At 43.1% G+C, this 25,692-nt stretch overlaps 1 protein-coding gene across 1 annotated transcript in view; it reads right to left on the bottom strand.

Moving 5' to 3' along the window:
- The window catches only part of HAPLN1 (hyaluronan and proteoglycan link protein 1), a 128,788-nt gene extending 103,477 nt beyond the window's left edge, over positions 1–25,311 (bottom strand). The window contains exon 1 of the mRNA XM_075837585.1: positions 25,226–25,311. The gene's annotated coding sequence lies outside the window, so the exon portion shown is untranslated. The remainder of the gene's footprint in view (positions 1–25,225) is intronic.
- Positions 25,312–25,692: the final 381 nt, after the last annotated feature.

The following is a 25,692-nucleotide window of genomic DNA, read 5'->3' as shown; positions in this document are numbered from 1 at the left end:
AGCCCTGACCTCAACTCCATCGAACACCTTTGGGGTAAACTAGAATGGAGATTGCGAGCCAGGTTCTCTCATGCAACATCAGTGTCTGAGCTCACATATGCTCTTCTGAATGAATGGGCAAATGTTCCCACAGACAAAATAGAAACTCTTGTAGAAAGCCTTCGCAGAAGAGTGTAAGCTGTTTTAGCTGCAAAGAGGGGTGGGGGTGCAACTCCATATAGATGGATTTAAATTGGGATGTCATAAAACCTCCTGGAGGTGTAATGTATGTGTCCCAATAATTTTGCCATTTAGTGTATCACTGTGTGCTTAGAAGGAGTCAATCATAACTGAAGTACAGAAGACTACATTCTATATTGGAGCCCAGAGTGTCACCTTGTGTACGTGGACCCACTGGACCGTACCACCTTGACAGTATGGCAGCTGGCCAACAGGACACAGGTCACAGTCTATAGTTCGTATAGTGTACCTGTGGTAGCTCAGACAGTAGCAAGACAGGCTCGGCTGGGACTAGGCAGCATGCAGGCGCTAGGCATGGTGTAGCAGGACAGGTGTGGTATACAGCACATGACTTCAGCTCAACACGGCACTTGACCAGGATAGCACGGGATAGAGGTTACAGGTAGCAGGAATGGGAAACACTGGGAACTGGAAAACACTTAGGAGACCATTTGCATAGATAAACTAGGGTAACAAAAACAAGGCTCAGGCAAGACAGGAAGGGGCTGGGTCCCTCTTATAGTCCAGGGTGCTCATGGGCTAATTTTGACTTCATTTCAGGTGCACGCGCTGGCCCTTTAAGAGCGGGCAAGAGTGTGCGTGCGCACCCTACAGGACCCGGCCGGGAGAAGCGAAAGTGGGCACTGGCGTCTCCTGAGTAGGAGACGGGGACCAGCGCTCACAGTTCCATGGAGGCGGGCATCAGGAGGTGAGTGAGCCTGACGACCCGCGGCCATGGGCATGACAGTATCCCCCCTCTCACGCCTCCTCTTCTTGGGGCCAGAACGAGAGAGAAACTTCTTCAGGAGAGTAGGGGCATTGAGGTTCTATTCTGGCTCCCAAGACCTCTCTTCAGGACCAAACCCCCTCGAATCCACCAAATAAAAGGTTCTTCCATCCACTCTCTTGGTGTACAGGATCTCCTTAACATCAAAAGTCTCTGATAAACTGCTAGGAGCCACTGCAGGAGTGGAAGTCTCTTGGAGTAGCGGTTCAAGATCACCGGCTTCAGCAGGGAGACATGGAAGGAGTTGGGGAACTTGAGGGTAGGAGGCAGCCGAACCTTGTAGGAAACAGGGTTGATTTGTTGCAAAATCTCGAAGGGTCCAAGAAACCTGGAAGCAAACTTGTACGATGGCACCCTCAACTGGATCTTCCTAGAGGACAGCCAGACCTTAGTGCATGGAAGGAACTGGGGAGGCTCTCGTCTTCTTGTGTCTGCCTTTCTCTACATGCGGTCGACCACCAGCAGAATAGAAGATCGAGTCTGCTGCCAGATCTGTAGAAAGTCCCTGAATGTAGAGTCAGCTGCAGGCACCTGGGACGTAGTGGAAACAGGCAGAGGTATTCGAGTGTGTTGGCTATAGACAATGAAGAATGGACTCTTAGCGGTGGACTCACTAGTGTGGTTGTAGGAGAACTCAGCCCAAGGAAGCAACCCAGTCATCATGCTGCCTGGAGATAATGTGTCGTAGATAGTTCTCCATAATCCGGTTTATTCTCTCGACTTGACCATTGGACTGGGGATGGTAGGCAGAGGAAAAGTCCAACTTCACAACGAGGAGTACGCAGAGGGCTCTCCAGAACTTTGAGGTGAGCTGAACCCCCCGATCCAATACAATATGTAGAGGCAAGCCATGCAGACGGAAGATGTGTTGGACGAAGAGATTTTCCGTTCAGGAAGCGGACGGTAGGCCGGTCAGTGGAACGAAATGAGCAATCTTGGAGAATTGGTCCACCACCACCACCACCACCACCACCCATTCTTTGTCTCCAATGACAAGGCATCAGCCCTCACATTCTTGTCGGCCAGACGGTAGTGGAGCTCAAACTGGAACCGGGCAAAGAACAGCGACCACCTGGCCTGATAGGGATTCAGTCGTTGGGCCATCTGGAGATAAGTGAGGTTCTTGTGGTCCGTAAATATCAAGATGGGATGAACTGCGCCCTCCAATAGATGTCTCCACTCCTTCTGAGCCAATTTGATGGCCAGTAACTCCCGACATAATTCACTGTATTTTACGATATTTTTTACTTGTGCTCCCACAAGGTATAGGAGATTATGACTCACTGAAGTGATAAATGAGTAAAACTTATAAATTTTATTTGATAACTCTCTAAAAACAGGGGTACAATCACCACTGTGAAAAAGCCCCACCGTGCTATATAAAAACGTATTAAACAAATACTGCAATTACTGGTTCATTTGTGAACCCACATCTAGCTGAGCATGCTTGAAAGATATATATGGGATCAGCATTTAAACATTGGTGTATCAGTGGATTGGACCCTAAAACACACCAGTTACCGCTCCTAAAACACCTGGTGTTAGGGTAAACAACGATGCCGCCGTCACCTACGCTATGATCCCTCATTAAAATGACCCTACGCGTTTCTATACATATATTTCATCAGGGGTCTATAACTTCGTCATGCTGGCTATGATGCCAGCGATATTTAGACAGTAACAGATATTCTGCTACACAACACGGAGGCGTGCTCGCATGGATGTCAGCGGCACGCTTCACTCAGGACCAGGAGTTAATATAGCTAATACTCCTCCCCCAGGGCTGAGGCAATGCCCCTACAAACAGCCAATCACAGTGGCCCACCTCATCCGTGACGTCTGGCCTTGTGACTCCCGGCCGTCAGCTGACATACCCGGAAGCCACACTACCAACATCAGCCGAATGCGCAGGCGCAGTGAGAGACTAAGAGTGCATCTCATTACTGCTCTAAAGCCCTCTATTGCCAGGGACGGAATATAATGATCACATTGGAAAACATTGCGGATCAGCTCAAAACCGCAACTTGGCCACCATAGATAAGACACCTTCTCTGTATATACACTATGTGTGGATGAATCGGCAATAATCGTATTTGCCACACTTAAAGATTCAAAACATTTTTACTGAAGAATGACTTTGCCTGTTTTAGAAGAATAGTACACTGCAAATGCTTATATCATAGACAAATGTACAGCAACATATAATTTTTGATATCCATATACTATAGCATTAGGACATCTGTTAAATAAAACAGGTATAGTTTGTTTGCTCGTTTAGACCCTCAGGTTGTATACAGGCCATCCTATAGATCCACTGGGCCTCTTTGCGCAGAATGAGATTGTCCCAGTCCCCTCCACGTTTTGGAGGGCGCACCAGTTCAATCGTCTGAAATTGTAAACATTCTGCTCTGCCCTGATGTTTAGCATGCTTTGATATGGGAGTGTCTCTTTCATGTATAACATCTCCAACATGTTCTCTAATCCGGCACCGAAACTGCCGAACGGTTTTGCCCACATAATTCAGTGGGCATGGACACGTAATCAGATAAACCACCCCTGCCGTTTTGCAGTTAACAAAGTCTCGAATGTCGTACTCTACTTTGGTGGTGACACTTTTGAATTTTCTCCCATTCTGAATAAAGTTACAAGCCTTACAACTACCATATTTGTGTGTACCTGGTATCTGCCTATCCAGCCAAGTTCCTTTTTGTGTTATGGGGTCAAAACAACTATGCATCACCCTATCTCTGATATTCTAACCCCTGCGGAAAGTGACTGAAGGCCATTGTGTGATTTGGTCCACCAAGTCGGCGTCTGCACTGAGGATACGCCAGTATCTTTTTAATATTTTCATAATCTCAGATTGTTTAGAGTCAAAGGTACCTATAAGTTACGTACCAGTCACTTCCGACCCCCAATCGAGTAGTTGCATTCTGCGGAAGAGAAGAGCTTAGAGTAATAGCCACATACCACTGACTTGCCCTTGGAACCTCTATGGAACTGGAGTGCACCAGCACCAACAGAGGAGGCGTCCACCTCCAACGAGAACTGTCGAGAAACATCTGGATGATGGAGGTTAGAGGCTGAGGTGAAGGCACTCTTCAGGCTATTAAATGCGGTATCTGCTTCTGGAGTCCACACCTTGGTGTTCATGCCTTTCTTGGTGAGGGTAGAGATAGGAGATGTCAGTGAGGAGAAGTTTGGAATGAACTGTCTGTAGAAATTGGAGAATCCCATGAAGCTCTGTATGGCCCTCCTTGAGGGCATGGCCATTCCAGAACGGAATTTACCTTTTCAGGATCCATCTTGAGACCTTGATTCGAGATGATGTAGCCCAGGAAGGGTAGAGCATCTTTCTCAAACATGCACTTCTCCAATTTGGCATACAGGCAATTCTCCCTTAACCGCAGCAAAACTTGACGGACATGTCTCTGATGAGTCTTTTGATCTGGAGAAAAAATCAAGATGTCATCAAGATAGACCACAACCCAAACATAGAGGAGGTCATGGAAGATGTCATTAACAAACTCCTGGAAGACCGTGGGAGCATTACACAGGCTGAAGGGCATTACTAGATATTCATAGTGTCCGTCACGGGTGTTAGATGCAATATTCCATTCGTCACCCCGGCGAATCTGGATTAGGTTGTAAGCCCCACGCAGGTCTAGTTTAGAAAAAATCTTGGCACCACGTATGCGATCAAACAGTTCAGAGATCAATGGCAACGGATACCTATTTTTTACTGTGATCTGGTTGAGACCCCGGTAGTCGATGCAAGGACGTAGAGAATCATCCTTTTCTTGACGAAGAAGAACCCGACTCCGGCCGGGGAGGAAGACTTCCGTTTGAAGCCCCTCTCCATGTTCTATTTAACATAGGCGGACATGGACAGAGTCTCTGGCAAGGAGAGAGGATATACCCTACCACGGGGAAGGGAGGCACCAGGAACTAGGTCAATAGGACAGTCATACGCCCGGTGTGAGGGCAGCGTCTCAGCCTCTTTCTTGCTGAAGACATCCGAAAATGCAGAATAATGACCAGGCAATCTTGCCAAGGACCGAGGCAGAGGAGGCTGAGCCGAACTAATCTGTACCAGGCAACGGTTGAAACACTCGGGGCCCCACTGCAGAACCTCTCCAGAATTCCAGTCCAGGACTGGGGCATGTAGTTGGAGCCAGAGCAGGTCCAGCAGCACAGGATTGACGGCCAGGACAAAGAACGAGAGGACCTCGGAGTGGAGGGCTCCCACTTGGAGCCTCAGCGGTTTGGTCACAGCTATAATTGGGTCTGGGAGAGGTAGTCCATTCACAGATGCAACCATCAATGGTCTCTCCAGAGGGGTAGTGGGCAATTGGAGAAGATCCACCAGGTCTCTATGAATGAAATTAGCAGCGGATCCAGAGTCCAGATACGCAGAGACCCGATGCGTTTTCTCGCCGGACACTATGGACACTATGGTCACGGGAATAGACAATTTAGACGAAAGTCCTTCTTTACCCAAGGTTGTCTCTCCCACCAACCCTAGGCTCTGGCGCTTTTGGGGACACAGATGCACAAGATGGCCTCCGCAATATAGACAGAGTCCCCAGGTGCGTTTGCGTTGTCTCTTCTGGGTAGACAGCTCGAACTGGTCCGTCCTCAGACTCCTTAAGAGGATCAGCATCTGGGGACAGCAGGGTTTGCTGTAAAGTAGGAACCGGACTAGGGAGTCCCCCTTCCCGACGACCTTCTTGGAGCCGTTCTCGGATTCTTATATCAATCCGGGCAGTCAGAAGGATGAGGTCATCCAGGGTCGACGGTAGATCTCGGGCGGCAAGCTCGTCCTTAATCTTAGAAGACAGTCCCTGCCAAAATGTAGCCAACAGGGCCTCATTGTTCCACAACAGTTCTCCCACCAGGGTGCGGAAATGGATGGCGTACTCGCCCACAGAGGTGTCTCCCTGGTGTAGGTTCAGCAAGGAGATGGCTGCAGACAAGACTTGTCCAGGCTCCTCAAATACTGTGCGAAATGTCCATAGGAACCCCTGGAAGTCACGGGTCTCTGGTCCCTGACTCTACCAGATAGGGTTCGTCCATGCAAGGGCCTTTCCAGTGAGGAGAGAGATGATGAAAGCAACCCTTGGGCCATCTGACAAAAATGCCCCTGCATACAGGCTAAAGTGGATCTGGCACTGGTTCAAAAATCCACGGCAGGTTCTTGCGTCTCTATCATAGCGGTCTGGAAGTGGCAAACAAAATCAGGGATCAGCACTGCCAGGAGGTGTAGTCATAGGATCAGTACTGCCAGGAGGTGTAGTAGGAGGAACGGCAGCTTGCACCTCGAGCTGACGTGCAATAATGTTCAAGGTCTGGAGGAGTTGGTCCTGTTGAGACCAGAGGTCTAGTATATCTGCCCGCATCTCTTGTGATGTCATCATCGTCTTGGGTCATCATCGTCTACAGATAGCAGGAATGGGAAACACTGGGAACTGGAAAACACTTAGGAGACCATTTGTATAGACAGACTAGGGTAATGACAACAAGGCTCAGGCAAGGCAGGAAGGGGCTGGGCCCCTCTTATAGTCCAGGGTGCTTATGGGCTAATTTTTACTTCATTTCAGGTGTGCGCGCTGGCCCTTTAAGAGCAGGGGACTCGGTCAGGAGAAGCGGAAGTGAGCGCTAGCGTCTCCTGAGGGGTAGATGGGGACCAGCGCTAACAGTTCCATGGCTGCGGGCGTCAGGAGGTGAGCGAGCCTGACGGCCCGCGGCCATGGTCAAGACACAGAGTAAAGATGCCATATTATTAGATTGTCATCAACAATCCAATTTGTTTTCAGTGTGATCACTTAACAGACTATTGTCTATGGGGGCTGCATCTTTCCTCATCTCCTTTGAAATTCACATGAATGTGAAATGTGAATATTAATAGTGTGGTTGGAAGTTTTAATTTCCAAATGACACACCAACCAGCCAATATTTATCCTATTCATTGTCCCAATGCCTCTAAAATTAAAAATAAAATAAAGCAAATTTTCAATAGGTCTTAATTTTAAAAAAAAATCTAGGGAATATGACTGCATGATCAGACTATACAGAGTTTGTTTGTAGTCTGTTACCATGGGGACAAACAGTTTGCATTGAAGCTGTAGAAACACACAGGTAGAAAATATTTAATTAACACCTATTTCAAAGTTGCTTCATTTCGCATTTTAGATGCATTGGGAAAATAAATAAAAAAAATTGGTTGCAAAAGGTGGATACAGGTACTTATCATAGTGACACATTTCCCATTATTCAACCCATGAAGCATCATGGCTGTCAGTTTTAGATAGAGCAGCATTTTTAGACACTTCTTGTCATTAACAATTACAAATTGACTTTATATAAAGTAAAATATTGAATTGTGACTGCAATATGACTTAATGCAAGACGTTTATAAGTGAAATAATTCTTAAAAACATTTTCATATCATGTGTTAAGAATAGTACCTTTCAACGTGCTGTAAAGGACCTATGGTGGGTGTTCAGGGTCTTCAGAAAAGACGTTTTTTTTTAAGGGGATTAGTGAGCCAAAGAAAAAAAAAAGTCCAGCAAAGCGCTGCTGCACACTGATACCATTCAGTCTAGGGGCACAGCGTCCCCTTTTTATCAGCAGTGCTTTTGAATTGTAAGATAAGCTTGCCAGATTTGCACATTTAGTTTAAAATACAAAGATGAAAAACAAATTATCACATTTCCCATTGCTCGCAACAAACGCTGCCTTTGTCGTGGTCAAATCTGGTTTTCATACATAATGAACATAGAACACAGAATGATAGCAGGGTAACTGTGAATGAGTCATACAGCAAGTACTAGTTTATCTTATTGCTGGAAAAACACATATGCCTTATTTTTATATTATCTAAGTGTACAACTTTTGGCCAGCATTTTGTAGCCTTTGGCATTTTAGCTGCTGGCAGGAAAAGTTACCACTACTCTGAGTTAGGCAGATGATATTGGGTGTATTATTGTTCTGCTGCATTGCTCTGTTACCATATACAGTGTTAGGCTGGGTTCACACGTGGCGGAATTTCACTTAAATTCCGCTGCGGACACTCCGCAGCGTTAATCCGCAGCGGAGCCGTTTGTCCATTGACTTACACTTTAATTTAGCAGTGTTCGTTTAGACGAGGCGTAAAATTCCGCTGCGGAGCATAGGCATGCTCTGTCTGATGCGGAGCAGTGGCGGACTCATGGCGGAATTTCTCCATTGACTTCAATGGAGATTCTAATTTCCGCAATGAAGTCCGCAGCTGTCATGCACATGTTATGTGTGCTGCGGATCCGTCTTGCTTTTTTAACTTGACATTTCTTCATTCTGGCTGGACCTATGTATTTCTAGGTCTACAGCCAGACTGAGGAAGTCAATGGGGCTCCCGTAATGACGGGAGCGTTGCTAGGAGACGTCAGTAAATAGTCACTGTCCAGGGTGCTGAAAGAGTTAAGCGATCGGCAGTAACTGTTTCTGCCCCCTGGACAGTGACTACCGATCCCAATATACAGCAACCTGTAAAAAAATATAAGTTCATACTTACCGAGAACTCCCTGCTTCTGTCTCCAGTCCGGCCTCCCAGGATGACGTTTCAGGCTAAGTGACGGCTGCAGCCAATCACAGGCTAATAACAGGCTGCAGCGGTCACATGGACTGCCGCGTCATCCAGGGAGATCGGGCTGGATGCCGAAGCAGGGACGCGTCACCAAGACAACGGGCGGTAAGTATGAATTTCTTTGACTTTCACAAGGGAAAGTGCTGTCCCTTCTCTCTATCCTGCACTGATAGGGAGAAGGGAAGTACTTTTACCGCAGTCCGCAGCAGCTAGTCCGCATCAATTTACTGCACATTTTGTGCAGATCCGCAGCAGAATCTGCAACGCAGATTCTGTGCGGCATTGATGCGGACAGTTGCGGAGGAAATCCGCCACGTGTGGTCATGCCCTTATTCTTTACACTGACATTAAAGTGTTTTATATTAAATGGCAATATTGCGCAATTACTGTTGTTAGATTTAATTTAAAATATTCAGGTTTCAGCAAATAAATGTTGTACTTTGTGTAATGAAAATTTATACAACTGTCCGATATACTTTCTGTATCAATTCCTCACGGTTTTTAAGACTTCTACTTGCTGTTATTTCTGCCATAGGAAGCTCATTGTTCAGGCCCCATGCACACGGCTATGCCCGTAATCACGGTCCGCGGACAGTCAGGATTTTCGGCCCGTGCTGCCATGCAAAGTATGGGAGCATAGTCCGTAAAATCAAAAGATAGGACATGTGCTATCTTTTGCAGAGGCTTTCTACAGCCCGGACACCTTACAGGAAGGTGTCCGTGGTCAATAGAAATGAATGGGTCCTTAATTGCGGACCGTAATTACGGTCCGCAATTACGGATGGAATCTACGATCGTGTGCATGGGGACTTACTTCCAGGGGATAAAAATCTGTTCTGGTCATCTGATGATCACACAGGTGCAGAACTGAATAGAAGACATGGTCTTCTAATAAGCCATGCACCTGTGTCTATCACATGACAAGGACAGATTTAATTAAACAATGAAGGTTCTTATTGGATGACTGCAAGCAGAGATCTTTACAATTGTGAAGAGTTGATACATAAAGTATATTGGAAAATTGTATCATTTTTCATTATACAATGAATTTTTATTTGAATAAATCAAAATACCCTTTAATGTCCATATAATGTTCTGAAATGTAACAACAGACAATAAGGATCCATGTCCATTGATTGCAGGAGTTGTACAATGCTCTATAATCCATATTAAAGCTCCTTATACACTAGAGCAGGGATTCCCAACCATGTTATCATGATGGAACCCCTGAAAAAGGTTTTCACCTCCAGGGTACCCTTACTCTCTATTACCACCTTAAAGAGGACCTGTCATGTTTTTATTTTAAAACCACATACCTCCCCTTATTTCTGGCGCCGCATAGATTTCAGCGCTGTAATTGTATTTTATTTTTTGGCCCTCCCATTGTCCCAATACGGCCGCTGCTCCGCTTGGCACTGAATATGCAAATTTTGAGTAAAGGTACAGAGAGGAGGAGACCTCCTCTCTCCTCAGTAGCCATTGCCTCCTGCATCACTGTTGCCTCTCTGTACCTTTACTCAAAATTTGCATATTAGGTGCCAAGCGGAGCAGCGGCCGTAGCGGGAAAACGGGAGGGCCAAAAAAAAAATTACAGCGCTGCAGTCGAGAAGGTGCCAGGAATAAGGGGAGGTATGTGGTTTAGAAAAAAGGAAAAAAAAAAACATGACAGGTCCAAGAAGCTTGGTGTAGGGGAGAGTAAAGAATTTGATATTTTGTCCAAAATTTGTTGACTATATAAGCAGACTGAATTTGTCATCTTTCTGCTTCTGTCTGACCAGTTAGTAGGGAACCCTGGATGGAAATGAATGCCCTAGAGACTTTAGGCGGTTGTAAAGATTGATTTAGACCATTTGGTTCCGACTGATGGTGCCTTTCATGACAAGAAAGAGTTATACAGGCAGAAAGATTTTTCGGCATCTTATTAGAAATCTTGGAACGTAATTTGTACAAATGACAGATGTGCACAACGGAGAATGCACAAATCGATTGCATCATAACTTCATCAATAGAAGCCTAGCCCAGATCACAGAGTAATACAGAGATCGATCTGCCAAATGTCCGTGATATATCGCTTTTAACTCATGGCGTTGTTGTCCAGAGTGACAACCTTCACAGACCAACCAGAAGTGACAAGTGATTAGAAAACCGTCTATCCCAGCAGAGTGCTAGAGGATCCTCCGGTTGGTTCAGGTTCTGATGCAGTAATGAGCCCCAAAAATCCTGCAGAAGAGAACCCCATTTGTAGCTGATTTACGGATGATTCGCTCAATGATGAGGGCAAATTTATTATGCAGTTAAAAGTAGACACATTTAGGCTTGGTTCACACACCCTATTTACGGACGTAATTCGGGCGTTTTAACCTCGAATTACGTCCGAAAATACGGCTCCAATGCGCCGGCAAAGATCTGCCCATTCATTTGAATGGGCTTTACGATGTTCTGTGCCGGCGGTCATTTTTTTTACGCACCGCTGTCAAAAGACGGCGCGTAAAAAAGACGCCCGCGTCAAAGAAGTGCCTGTCACTTCTTGGGACGTAACTGGAGCCGTTTTCCATTGACACCATAGAAAAACAGCTCCAATTACGGGACACTGCGAAAAACGCCTGCAACATGCCATTACGTCTGAAATTCAGGAGCGGTTTTCTCCTGAAAACAGCTCCGTGATTTCAGCCGTAATGGACGTTGCCGTGTGAACATACCCATACAGTGCCCACCAAAATTTCAGGAACACCCCCATAACTTTTTTTTTTTTTTTTTCAACATTGATTTTTATTGGTTTTAAACACAGAAAAACATTGTTGTACATATGCATACAAACTGTACCATCAAGAAGATGATCAAAGAACAAAATAATACCATCCAGTACAACTGAGGTAGGCAAACTGAAAACATCATCTTGGAAGGGAAGATGGGAAGGGAAGGTAAGGGATAGGGAAACAAGGAAAGTTTTCGTAAAACATTCTTATATCCTTTATTGTGCTCCACCAATATTAACCACCTCACCATTTATAGTCACTGTAGTCAGTGTGGAAGCCCCCATTTATCTTCATCTGCCTCAACCTGGGAACATGTCAGTCCACCTTTGCCACTGAGCTTTAAACCTACTCATTCTGTTCTGACGGAGTGCAAATAATCTTTCATATACACAATGGGATGAGACCTTTTCTATAATCTCCCTCAAGGACGGGACCGAAACTGACTTCCAGTTTTTGGCCACCAATAATTTAACTGATAGACGTATATGGCAAACCATGGCTCTATCTTCCGGTGAAATTATGCCCATATTTAGGGAGAGAAGGGCTAGATCTGCGCTTGGTGTCAGCTGAACCCCCAACAATCTAGAAGCAAGATTGAACACTGAAACCCAGACTGGAGCGATAATGGAGCATTCCCAAAATATGTGGTATAGGGTCCCCACCCCTCCACACCCCCTCCAGCAACTAGAGCCAGCCCCGGGAAATATCTTGGATATTTGAAGGGGAGTATAATACCATCGCAACACCAGTTTATGATAGACTTCCAGGAGGTTTGAGTTCATGGTAGACCTTAGCGTCCACTTAATGGCCCTGGACCATTCCTCTATGGTGTAAGTGGATCCCAAGTCCCTCTCCCACTGTACCATTTGTGGATTTTTGGCCATCATCGTATCCTCCAAAAGCACTTCATAGAAGGACTTTGTTAAGTTAGACTCTATTACGGAGGCTTCGAATAGCAGATGTGTATCCTGGAGGGAATGCTGACCTGGGCGTGTGCCCGTGTTGGGAGGAGATGTCGAATGTGCAAGTACTTAAAAAACTCGGAGTGAGCCAATGCAAATTCCTCTCTCAATTCTGAGAAGGATTTAATACTGTCCTCCCTATAAAGATCTTCCAGCGTCGACACTCCCAACCTATCCCAATTACGCAGATTCAGATCAGGTATTAAAAGCTCAAGAGAATCCAATGGTAAGAAGAGCTTGCACCCCGAAGTAGAGGAGGGTGTCACTGTCAGAATATGTCTCCATGCTTGTAACGAAACTTGTACTGTGGGAAATGTAGGAAGTACCTTTTTAGGAAATTTTGCATGGATTAAAAGTAACGAGGTAAGAGGAACATCCCCCATTAGGTGTTGTTCAATCGTCGGCCAACTAGAACCAGAGAATGTAGTGCACCAGTATCGCAATTGTCGTATCACTATAGCCTTATGATAAGCCTCTAAGCTCGGTACCCCCATCCCTCCTCTCTGCCTATGTATGTAAAGGCGGTGCCTAGCTATCCGAGGCTTCTTATTTTTCCATATAAACCGCATCAGCTGATCCTGTAACTTACGAAGGATAAAGTCCGGCAGAGGTGCCACCACTGTCCTAAACACATAGAGTATCTTGGGGAGGATAAGCATTTTATACAGAATTAGTCGGCCCATCCAGGATGGTTCTGTATCCGACAAGCGTTTTAATTCGTCTTGCAATTTATCGTGAAGAGGGAGAATATTAATATGGGCTAGTTTAGATGTTGGTGAGCACCATTTTATGCCTAAATAAGGAATCGACATCTCCTCCCAACCAAACGGAAACTCCCTCTGAATATCTTGTCGCAGTGTCAATGGTATGGCCACCCCCAATATCTGAGACTTGGAGGCGTTTACTTTATAATAGGATACTTTGCCAAATTGTGTCAAAATCTCTGCTACTCTGCGGAGAGAGGACAACGGTTCCGTAAGGGTCAGTATGACATCGTCCGCAAACAGTCCAATTTTATGATGTCCTACGGATATCCCTCGTACCCCCATATCCATCCGTATCAATTCTGCCATTGGCTCCATCACCATGGTAAAAAGCAAAGGAGACAATGGGCAACCCTGTCTTGTTCCATTGGTGATGTTAAATGGCTCAGACAGCATCCCGTTAGCCAGCACCCGGGCGGAAGGTGCATAGTACAGGGCCCCGATCGCCCCTAGTATGGCTCCCGAAAACCCAAATCTCTTCATAGTTTCAAAGGCAAATTCCCAGTGTATCCTATCGAACGCCTTTTCTGCGTCCAGAGTAAGGAGAACAGAGGGCGTCCGACCAGCCTCCACCCTAGAAATTAAATTTATAATGCGCCTTGTGCCATCTGGCGCCTGTCTCCCTTTAGTGAAACCTACTTGATCGTTATGAATTACTGTGGGAAGTATCGTCAAAAGACGTTGGGCCAATAATTTTGCATAAAGCTTTGTATCACAATTTAGCAATGAGATGGGTCGGAAATTAGCCGGAAGAGTCGGAGGTTTCCCTTGTTTTGGGATTGTTACAATAGTAGCCTGCAACATCTCGGCCGGGAGGCTTCCCCTAGCTATGGCTACATTAAAAATACGAGCTAAATAAGGGGTCAAAATAGATTCGTTAAATTTGTAGTATTCAGATGAGAACCCATCCGGCCCCGGGGCCTTACCTGGTTTAGCTAGTCTTATAACCTTGGACACCTCGTCCGGTAAAATAGGAGCGTTTAGTTGTTCTAGTTGAAGAGAAGTTATTTTAGGCAGCTGAATCTGATCTAGGAATGTATCTATTGCCTCTGCCGTAGGCGGTACTATAATGGGGTCGTCTTGTAAATTGTACAATTTGGAATAAAACTGGCTAAACCTGTCTGCAATCCCTTGGGGATTCGAGATCTTTGGCTCATTCCCTTCCGCTATCAAAAACGGTATCCTCGACTTCTGTCGTTTTTTGTTTAACTCTATTCGCCATATATTTACTTGCCTTGTTGTGGGAGGTGTAGTATGTCATGCGAAGGGAGGTCAAACTTTTGTCAAAGTCTGCTATCAGTATTTCTCTCAAGTCCCGTCTCATTTTAGCCAGGGCGTCATGAACCGTGAGAGACGGGGAGGATTGCTGTTGCATCTCTAGGGTTTTGATCTGTGCTAGTATGCGATCTGTGTTCATCTGTTTTTGTTTTTTATAATGGGAACTCTGTTGGATCAAAAGACCACGCATCACACCCTCATAACTTTTGAACGGCTCGAGGTAGAGGGTTTAAATTTGGTCTGATTTAATGGGGGTCATAAGATCTAGCAGTTAACGACAAAAAAAAACATCCCCTCGCCCTTGGGGGCGTTGGGGTAGGCGGGGCAGCAAAATATTAAATGGCACAGGGGGTTGAGTGGGGGCTCATTTGAAAGCTCCTTTCAATATGAAAACAATGCTGCAATCGAGTTATTTAACTTAAAAGTTATCATCTTCATTATCGGCTACCGCCGGTGTTAGCATTACCCAAAATGTACCGCGCGGGTAAAATCCTAAATGTGTGTGGGCACGCGTGTGCGTGTGAGCTTGGGAATGTCACATCAATGTGACTTTAAATTATGTATTATTACTATCGGCCTCGGCGATACAATATGGACCTTGTCTACGATTGTAACATGATTTCATGTGTACACATTTTGGTAGTCGCTTGTGAATTTCAGAGAGCGCTAATTCGGAAAGTAATTTTCAATTTTGTACATTTCTATTATCATATCACAATATGCATTTGACCGAAACAGAAAGGATCACTTTATTGATGATGAGAGAATATGGCATAGAAAAAATAAGATCCTATCAAGAAGTAGCGGCTTTATTCAATGCCACTTATCCTATCCGTGTTCAAATTTCATTGTCAACTGTTAAAAGAACTGTTCATCGTTTCAATATAACCGGTTCACTTAAAGACGGACCAAGATCCGGAAGACCCAAACATGCTAGTAATGATGAAAAAGCTTTAGATATTCTGCTCACTGTACATGATAATCCTCATACATCTGTCTCGAGTGGAGCACAACAAAACGATATCAGCGCCACATCAGTTAGTCGAATTTTGAAGAGGCATCATTATCATCCTTATAATATACGTCTAGTTCAGGAGCGATCCGAAGATGATTATGACAGAAGAGTGGAATTTTGCGATACAATGATGACACGATTTGATGATAATCATTGGTTTTTTAACTGGACCTGTTTTTCGGATGAAGCTACGTCTGAACTAAACGGTTCTGTAAATCGACAGAACATGAGGTATTAAGGCGGATGAAAATCCAAATTGGATGAGAGACAGTCATACCCAGTATCCTCATAAGGTTAACGTTTGGGCTGGAATATTGCTCAATCATATTGTAGGACCGTTTTTCATTGAAGGAAACATAAATGCAGAAAATTACTGCAACTTGCTAAGAAACCAAGTGGTATCGGCTATTCAAAATATTGCTGGAGAAGTTTTCCGCAATGTTTGGTATCAGCAGGATGGAGCTCCGGCTCATTTTTCTCTGCAAGCTCGAAATCTTTTGAACGATAATTTTCCTGATCAATGGATTGGTAAAAGAGGCCCGATAGAATGGCCACCGGGATCACCAGATCTGACCCCCTTAGACTTCTTTTACTGGGGGTATTTAAAAAGTAAAGTCTATGAGACTAGGATCGCAAACTTAGACGAGCTGCGGGAAAGAATAGTAAATATTTCTAATTCAATCACGCCAGATGTTATAAATAAAGTTATCGACACGTTTTACGTTCGCTTAGGACACTAATTGTTATGTTTGTACTAATACACATCCTCGGTCTTGCTCTGGTTGGCCGGACAACACACACACACACACACACACACACACACACACACACACACACACAGAGCGCAGAGAGGGTTTGGAGTTGTTAAATACCGGTGGAGTGACGAACTCCGGGTTCCTTATCTTGGGCTGTGTACACACACACACACAGCGCAGACAGGGTTTAGAGTTGTTAAATACCGGGGGAATGACGAACTCCAGGGGCCGTAATCTCGGGCTGTGTACACACAGCACACACAAAAGTGAGAGGCAAGGGGACTAACATTAATCTAGCACCCCGATAAGATATAAAATACGACCATGCGTCCTCCGCGCGGTACATTTTGGGTAATGCTAACACCGGCGGTAGCCGATAACGAAGATGATAACTTTAATGTTAAATATCTCAGCAAAAAAAAAATCCTATCTCAAAATCGTTTGCAGCATCGTTTTTGTATTGAAAAGAGCTTTCAAATGAGCCCCAACATATTTAGGATTTTACCGGCATGGTACATTTTGGGTAATGCTAACACCGGCGGTAGCCGATAATGAAGATGATAACTTTAAAGTTAAATAATTCAGCAAAAAAACAAAAACAAAAAAAACAATTGCGGCATTGTTTTCGTATTGAAAAGAGCTTTCAAATGAGCCCCCACTCGACCCCCCGTGCCATTTAAGATTTTGCTGCCCCCTCCCACCCCTATGGGGTGGGGTGTTTTTTTGGGCGTTAACAGGTAGATTTTATGACCCCATTAAATCCCCACCAAATTTCAACCCCTTACCTCGGGCAATGCAAAAGTTATGAGGGTGTTCCGGAATTTTTGGTGGGCACTGTACATTTTTTTAGTGGAGTGTCGGCATTATTTCTTTTGGTGGGCCCAAGGTACAACATTCCGACACTGGTTGCAACATAAAGGAAACTTTGCATCTCATCTATTATTTTATTGCTTTTTTAAGCAGCTATTAGTAAGTATATTGTTTTTCTGTCCTTTCCATTATAGGGACAATATGCTTTAGGTACATTATGAATGGTATTCCTGTTGAAGATCATGCAAAAAAGCATCGTAGGCAACATCTGGCCCCAGGACGCAGGTTGTGCATATGGGATCTACAGTAAAAGACTACTCAATCCATCATTAGGACCTAATAACACCATTGCTAATATTAAGAATTTGAATGTATTTTATGTTATGCTTCAGGGTTATAATAAACTACCTTAATAGTGTCAAATTTCATAATGTCCTCAACAAACTGGAATAAACTGCTCCACAAAGTATTTCCTAACCGACTGAAAATCAAGTGTTTTACCTTATATTTATAGCCCATTAAATCTTATCAACTTGCCACTATGTATTTCTAAAGAGGTAAATGCCCTTTATCAACTAGTTATGATCAACTAAATGAAGAGCTATTCAAGGGGTTGTACAGGATTACAAAAACATGGCTGCTTTCTTCCAAAACAGTGCCACACCAGTCCACAGTTTGGTGTACAGTAAAGCAGCTCAGTCCCATTCACCTCAATGAAGCGAAGCTGCAATACCAGACACAACCCATAGACAGGTGTGGTGCTGTTTCTGAAAGAATACAGCCATGTTTTTCTGAGCATGTACAACCTCTCTAGATGGAGAATGCAATGTCAACCCATATATTGCAGACCGCTGTGGTAGTCACTTGGGTTATATGACCAAAAAACTTTAAGGGGCACTATGAGGGTAGATAATTACATATATATAGACACATAAAGTAGCTTGCAAAGTGTTAACTTCATCTGAAATATGATCTCTCTGCCATGTAACCCCTCTGCGCCAAGCTAGACCCCAGGCTGGGATAAATACTCTGAATCCACAATTGAAGGGTCAGTAGATCTGGCAGCAAATAATTCTCCCATGTATAGAAAGAAGTCATTTCTGCTGTGTCTTCATGAGTTTCCCTGCTACTTTAATTTCTGTGTTATTACTATCACTGTATATAATATGTTTGGTTATGCAGAATATTCTACTGTTAGGCTGGGTTCACACGTGGCGGAATTTCACTTAAATTCCGCTGCGGACACTCCGCAGCGTTAAACCGCAGCGGAGCCGTTTGTCCATTGACTTCCACTTTAATTTAGCAGTGTTCGTTTAGACGATGCGTAAAATTCCGCTGCGGAGCATAGGCTGCGGAGCGGAATTTGGTGTCCGCAGCATGCTCTGTCTGTTGCGGAGCAGTGGCGGACTCATGGCGGAATTTCTCCATTGACTTCAATGGAGATTCTAATTTCCGCAATGAAGTCCGCAGCTGTCATGCACATGTTATGTGTGCTGCGGATGCATCTTGCTTTTTTAACTTGACATTTCTTCATTCTGGCTGGACCTATGTATTTCTAGGTCTACAGCCAGACTGAGGAAGTCAATGGGGCTCCCGTAATGACGGGAGCGTTGCTAGGAGACGTCTGTAAATAGTCACTGTCCAGGGTGCTGAAGGAGTTAAGCGATCGGCAGTAACTGTTTCTGCACCCGGGACAGTGACTACCGATCCCAATATACAGCAACCTGTAAAAAAATATAAGTTCATACTTACCGAGAACTCCCTGCTTCTGTCTCCAGTCCGGCCTCCCAGGATGACGTTTCAGTCTAAGTGACGGCTGCAGCCAATCACAGGCAAAGCACAGGCTGCAGCGGTCACATGGACTGGCGCGTCATCCAGGGAGGTCGGGCTGGATGCCGAAAGAGGGACGCGTCACCAAGACAACGGCCGGTAAGTATGAAATTCGTTTACTTTCACTAGGGAAAGTGCTGTCCCTTCTCTCTATCCTGCACTGATAGGGAGAAGGGAAGCACTTTTCCCGCAGTCCGCAGCAGCTAGTCCGCATCATTTTTCTGCACATTTTGGGCAGATCCGCAGCCGTAATTCGCAACCCGGATTAGGTGCGGCATTGATGCGGACAGTTGCGGAGGAAATCCGCCACGTGTGGCCATGCCCTTATCGGTGGGCATATAACTATTTGCTTCTTCTAGTTGACAAAGTATAATGTGTCAGCAGACCCCTCAGGCACCAGGGTCCGGGTGTGACTGCTACCTATGCACCCCCTGTAAAGGGACTTCTTTCTTGTCTTTCTGGAGTGTTTACCCCTTAAATGCAAAGAACACCATACCAACCATATTTTTTTCCATGGCTTCCAACTAATAAAAGCTTTATTTTATTAGTTTTTATAAAAAATTTGCAGCATTTTATTAAATATACCCTTATGCCATCCTTTATAGTATGGAAGAGCTGCTGAAACTGAACTGGCAGAACTCTAGAAAAGTAGTCGTTTCCATTTTCTAGATTAGTGATGGCTAACATGTGGTTCTCACATTCACATGATACTGGTAGTTTTACAACAGCATACTGCCATGGCATACTGAGAGTAGTAGTTTCCCAACAGCTGAGGAAGAACAGGTTGGAAATCACTGATCTACCCAGATAAAGCTTGCCTACTTTTTGCATTGAGACGCTCCATCAGATAACCTGTATTTTTTAAATAAGCATACCCATATACCACCGTCAAGTTAAAACATTGCGTTCTGTCCTGTTTATTCAGCCTTTTAGTAGAGTTACGTTTGTTATTCGTGTCTTATAAACTATGGGTATTTTCGTCTGTGTGACTCGCTTAAGTCAAGCTTTATGGAAATGAGTAAAGCAGCAGGAATGTGACCGTTGGTATTTCTGAATTTTATCATTTTACGTAGACCGAGCCTCTATTTAAACATTACCTTATAAAAACGACTTGTTCATACTGAAATAGGATGGAGTTCACTTAAATCTATCACAGATGTGGTTTGTTTGAAGGCCAAATAGACAGCTTCATGGCAGTAACCACTAGGTGGCACACAGTACCCATATTTATTCCAGCCTACCCGTACAAACCTACCATTCATATGGTAAATAAAGAGCTGCATTATTAATTTATGCCATTGCATCCACTCTACCCCTAATATTTGTTTAGCCAGCTGTTTCCTCCGATCCTCCTTTAACGCCACCGATTGAAGCCTTAAGTACATTTAGCCTTTTTTCATCCCAAAGAACATTTTGTTGCCTACAAATTACAAGCTACCTTTTCAATTGAGGCGGCACGTTACAGTAATGAACGGTGGAGCCAGAATGTCTAATAATTTCTGTGGGATAACAGAAGTTCACTGTAAACTATACATGGCATTTCATTTCAAATAGCAGTTATGTGTAAGTAACCCTGACCCAATACCATAAAGGACACATTACCAGGCTGACTGAAATACTGTACTCGTATTATATATGGAGCGTATATCATCACCTTTAATCAACAATATACACTGACTTTAATCTATGTGTCTTTTATAAATCTCACGTAAAGGAAACAGATGTCAAACAATGGATTTGAATGGACGTCTTATGTGATTGAAAGTGTAATGAAGTACGATTTACTGCAAATGAAAAGGATCTATCACTAATAGGATTACAGGTAATAGGCGCAGCTCGCTATTTGTTATGCTCAAATATATAGAAGGCATGTATGGCAATAGTTTGTTGATCTTCATCAGTAGACTATTCGCCCCACTGTAAATGATATCTTTATATATTTCTATAACTATGAATTATATACTAAGTTAATACTGTAAAGAAATTCAGTATATAAACCTGAAAGTATTTGAGGCACAGAATAGAATTGAATGCTGAGAAGCTTGTACTAAGGCAATGTGCTACTATATGGCATAAACCGAGAAGAATCCCTGGTTCTTCCGTGCCAACAACCTGGGCAACCCCTTTAACTAAATTTTCAACTTATATCGGGAGCCCAGGAAAACGCTATATTATAGTCATATTATTGGATGTGCTACCTTTAGCAGTGGTATTCAGTAATATAAGGTTAGTAAGGGGGAATTTAAATCCCAGCAGCTTCCCTGTCAGCAGAACAGGGCGTTTATCTCAGGCCCCGTTCACAGATTAGTTGGGCAACAATGAGAAATTCTAAATGTTCTGCAGCCCTGAACTAACAATTCACAATCGACATACATTTTGCGGAATTCAGGTTTAATAACGCAACATTGATCCATTATGTGTACAGGCAGTCATCAGGCATGTGCTGGAGCTGTATTAGGTATTTATCATTACTAGGTGTGTTTAATCCAGATATAAATGTATATTTTACACCATACATATAAAAAAAGTTGACGTCACTATGCGGGGTAATAATTTCAGATAGATAAAGGACAGATAGATAGAGAGATAGATAGACAGACAGACAGACAGACAGACAGACAGACAGACAGACAGACAGACAGACAGATAGATAGATAGATAGATAGATAGATAGATAGATAGATAGATAGATAGATAGATAGATAGATAGATATGAGATAGATAGATAGATAGATATGAGATAGATAGATAGATAGATAGATAGATAGATAGATAGATAGATAGATAGATAGATAGATAGATAGATAGATAGATAGATAGATAGATAGATAGATAGATAGATAGATAGATAGATATGAGATAGATAGATAGATAGATAGATAGATAGATATGAGATAGATAGATATGAGATAGATAGATAGATAGATAGATAGATAGATAGATAGATAGATAGATAGATAGATAGATAGATAGATAGATAGATAGATAGATAGATAGATAGATATGAGATAGATAGATATGAGATAGATAGATAGATAGATATGAGATAGATAGATAGATAGATAGATAGATAGATAGATAGATAGATAGATAGATAGATAGATAGATAGATAGATAGATAGATAGATAGATAGATAGATAGATATGAGATAGATAGATAGATAGATAGATAGATAGATAGATATGAGATAGATAGATAGATATGGAATAAATACGAGAAGATATGAAGAAAGATAAAATGTATCATTTCATTGCTATTATCAATCTTTGCTTATAAAAAGCTTCAAAAATGTACAGCTGTCAAGGAAATACTGTTATAAACATAACATCTACACTACAGCACAATGTAACAGATGGTAATGAAAGTTCTACTTAAATAATTTTAGAACAAATCTCATTGTACATGTTATTTCAGAAATCCTGCATTCCCAACAACAATAACGGGAAACAATGTGTTTTTTTTGCACAATTTGACACATCATAAAATGTGCATTAGAAAAGTATAATAGTTTACAGCGTGCCTTTTCCTCTAGATTAAGTGCACTGTGGTTCAAATGATCTGTAGATTTTATGTTACTAAGAAAATAAATACTGTCGTTTTACGTCACATTGGATCAATATTCTCATGCGCTCTATTGCATTTGTTTTCAGTTCTACTTTCCCGTGCCAAGAATACACTTAAAGGTCTGTTTGATTTTATGACATCATATTGGAACATGTACAGACACACTTTCCACTGAGATATTCCCATATGTATTGGCCCCTCTGTGTATTATTCTTGTGACAGGAATGCATGTTTGTACTATGAAATCCAAATCTGAGACGTCTCACATTCGCAAACAGCGTCTCGAGTCCAAGCACAGCAAAGTATTGCATGGCGGATCTACGAGCAATTATTTACTGAGGAAATACAATGCTTGGGGGTTGTACTCTGCCTCATGTTAAACGCATAAATATTTGATTCTATCATTTTACACTGTATTTCACATTCCTCTGATAGCAAGATTTGAGAAGAGAACTTCAATGCACATTCAGACGTGGCGGAATTAGGGCACGGCCAGACGTGGCAGAGTTTTTCCGCTGCAAATGTTGGTGCAGATTTGGGGCAATTACGCAACGAATCTGCACCAACATTCTCATATTTGACAGGTAATTCAGACGTTGCAGAAAACACAGCGGACTTGCCACAGATTTCAGTTTTTGCATTGCAAAGGCTGAAATACGCAGTGAAATTCCGCTTCTTCTCCGCCACAGACAGTGCATGCTGCGGAGGGAAAATTCCGCACCGCAGCCTATGGTCCGCAGTGGAGTTTTCCGCAACGTCTGAACTAAGTTGCCTAAAAATGTATTGAAACAACTGTAAAAAACGTCCGCTGGAGAATTCCACTGCGGACTGTCCACAGCGGAATTCCACAGCAATTCCGCCACGTCTGGCCATGCCCTAACTGTTGAATTCCGCTGCGGACAGTCCACAGTGGAATTCTGCAGCAGCCATTTTTTACATTTGTTTCTATACATTTTTAGGAAACTTAGTTCAGACGTTGGAGAAAATAATTGTGTGGAAATCAGGCTGCGGTGCAGAATTTTCCCTCCGCAGCATGCACTTTCCATTGTGGAGAAGAAGCGGAATTTCACTGCATATTTCAGCCTTTGCAATGCAGAAACAAATCTGTGGCAAGTCCGCTGTGATATCTGCAACGTCTGAATTACCTGTCAAATACGCAAATGTTGCTGCAGATTCGTTGCATAATTGCCCCTAATCTGCACCAACATTTGCAGCAGAAAAATTCTGCCACGTCTGAACACGCCCTAATGGAACCACAACTTCACGTAACAAATTCTACTGCACAGGTAACAAGCAGCAGCAAAGTGTTAGGCTATGTTCACACGTTGAGTCAAAAACGGGCGAAAATTACAGAAGTTTTCAGAGAAAACAGCTTTTGATTTTCAGCCGTTTTTTAAACTGAAAACGTTTTTTGAGGCGTTTTTAGGCGCCGTTTTTGGATCTGTTTTTCCATTGACACAAACAAAAACAGCTCCAAAAAAGGCTCAAGAAGTGACATGCTCCTTTTTATGCCACGTTTTCTTACGTGACGTTTTTTAAAACGCCGGCATAAAAAACGCTCCGTCTGAAAGAAATGCAATTTTTCCCATTAAATTCAATGGGCAGATGTTTGTAGGTGTTTAACTACCGTTTTTTCAGTCATATTTCGAGGTGTTTACGGCCCGAAATACGCGTGAAAACTCTGTGTGTGAACATACCCTAAAACCAAAGTCCAAACAGTCCACTTTTCATTGTGTCTATATTAAAAAGTCCAAAAATGATAACAGAGATGAGTAAAGTGATTTGTATACTATACGATGGCAAAATAATCAAATTGGTATTTACAAATTGTGACATTGGTAAAAAGATTTTTTTCGGTATAAAATCGTACAGAAACAGCAGATGAAGTAGTGCGGAGTAGTGACTATGAGATATAGCAGAAATTGATTTTCTATAGGCGCAAATGAGTTACACACACATAAACACACATTTATGACAAGTAAGTATGTGTGTGTGCATATATGTTTCTATGTTTCTATGCACAAGATGTAGCAGAGCTAGTTTGCCATTTGACATAAACATTGTGATATCACCTCTTCTGGTGTCACAGGACAGGAGGTAAAGCTACTTTCTTCAAAAGGTTATTACACAGCAAAAATAATGCAGTTTTATGGATTTGTCAAATCCTGCTCTGCGCTGCTGTGTATTACCACTTGTTTCTGGCTTTACACAGCATTACTTCCCAAAAATATACCATCCATTAGAATTATCACTGTATGAAAAACACCAATGTCAGCCTTCTAACCTATTACTAACTTTCGGTTGCGAGAAATAATCATTTAATAGTGATTAGAGTCAAGTAAGACAGACACTACTATATATTTTTTTCTTTAGCACAGAGCATATGTGGACACAGCAGAGCTGAATTTGCAATTTGTCAGGGCACACTGTAATGTCACAATTATCTCTGGCTTTACATGAACTTCAAATAAACCTACAGCATTATTCTACTATATCATCATGCACCAATTATGTAGCCCCAAAGAGCTAAATAACAAATTAAGCTCTGCTACATCTGTACTATTGTCATTCAAACCATCACCCTATGCAACAGGCAAAGTGCTGAGAGAAAGTAATAGCCAGGATCCATGACCAGAGACATTCAATACTGTTCTACATATCAAGTACACCTGACATTACACCAATGCTGCAGGTAAAATGTGACACCTTAAAAACGGTGACTTATCCCCTGGAAGAACTCAGCCTGGCACTAGAAATCCTATTGCGTAACACTTAAAACTTTTAAGAAGTAATAAAATAAAGATAAAGTTTGTAAAACTTTTCAAGTTCATTGCTGCACATATGTTATTGAGCTGCTCACCTTGTAAACTTTGCTTCTGGGTCTTGACTGTTGCGCTTGTGGCTCTGTGGATGGCAGAGGTCCTGATCCTGGGCATCAGAGCCAGCTTCTCATCCAGCAGTAAGGGAAAGTGATACGTCATAAGAAAGTACGCCCCCAAGATGGGTTCATTACAGCCCAGCATTCAGCGTGTTGCTCTACCAGCCTTAGTGTAGGGTGCTGAGGACAGCAGCAACAACTGGGTGGTTTCTGTGTACAACACACCCACCTACTCCACCACCTCCAGCCCAACAGAGATCCTTTATGCCCCTCTGTGTGATCCCATCATATGTCAGATCACCCATACTGCAAAGGAAAACCCAAGAGGTTGTAAATGAGTAAATGTTCTATACAAGTTCTTATTGTAGACTTGGGGTTTTGCAGAACAGTCAGTCACGGCACTGTATACTGTACAGTATATATAGTGTGCTCAGGGTTAGGGTGACACA

The sequence above is a fragment of the Rhinoderma darwinii genome, chromosome 1, assembly GCF_050947455.1.
Source record: "Rhinoderma darwinii isolate aRhiDar2 chromosome 1, aRhiDar2.hap1, whole genome shotgun sequence".
NCBI lineage: Eukaryota > Metazoa > Chordata > Amphibia > Anura > Rhinodermatidae > Rhinoderma > Rhinoderma darwinii.
The sequence above is the reverse complement of the archived record's forward strand: the minus strand, read 5'-3'. Positions and strand labels throughout refer to the sequence as shown.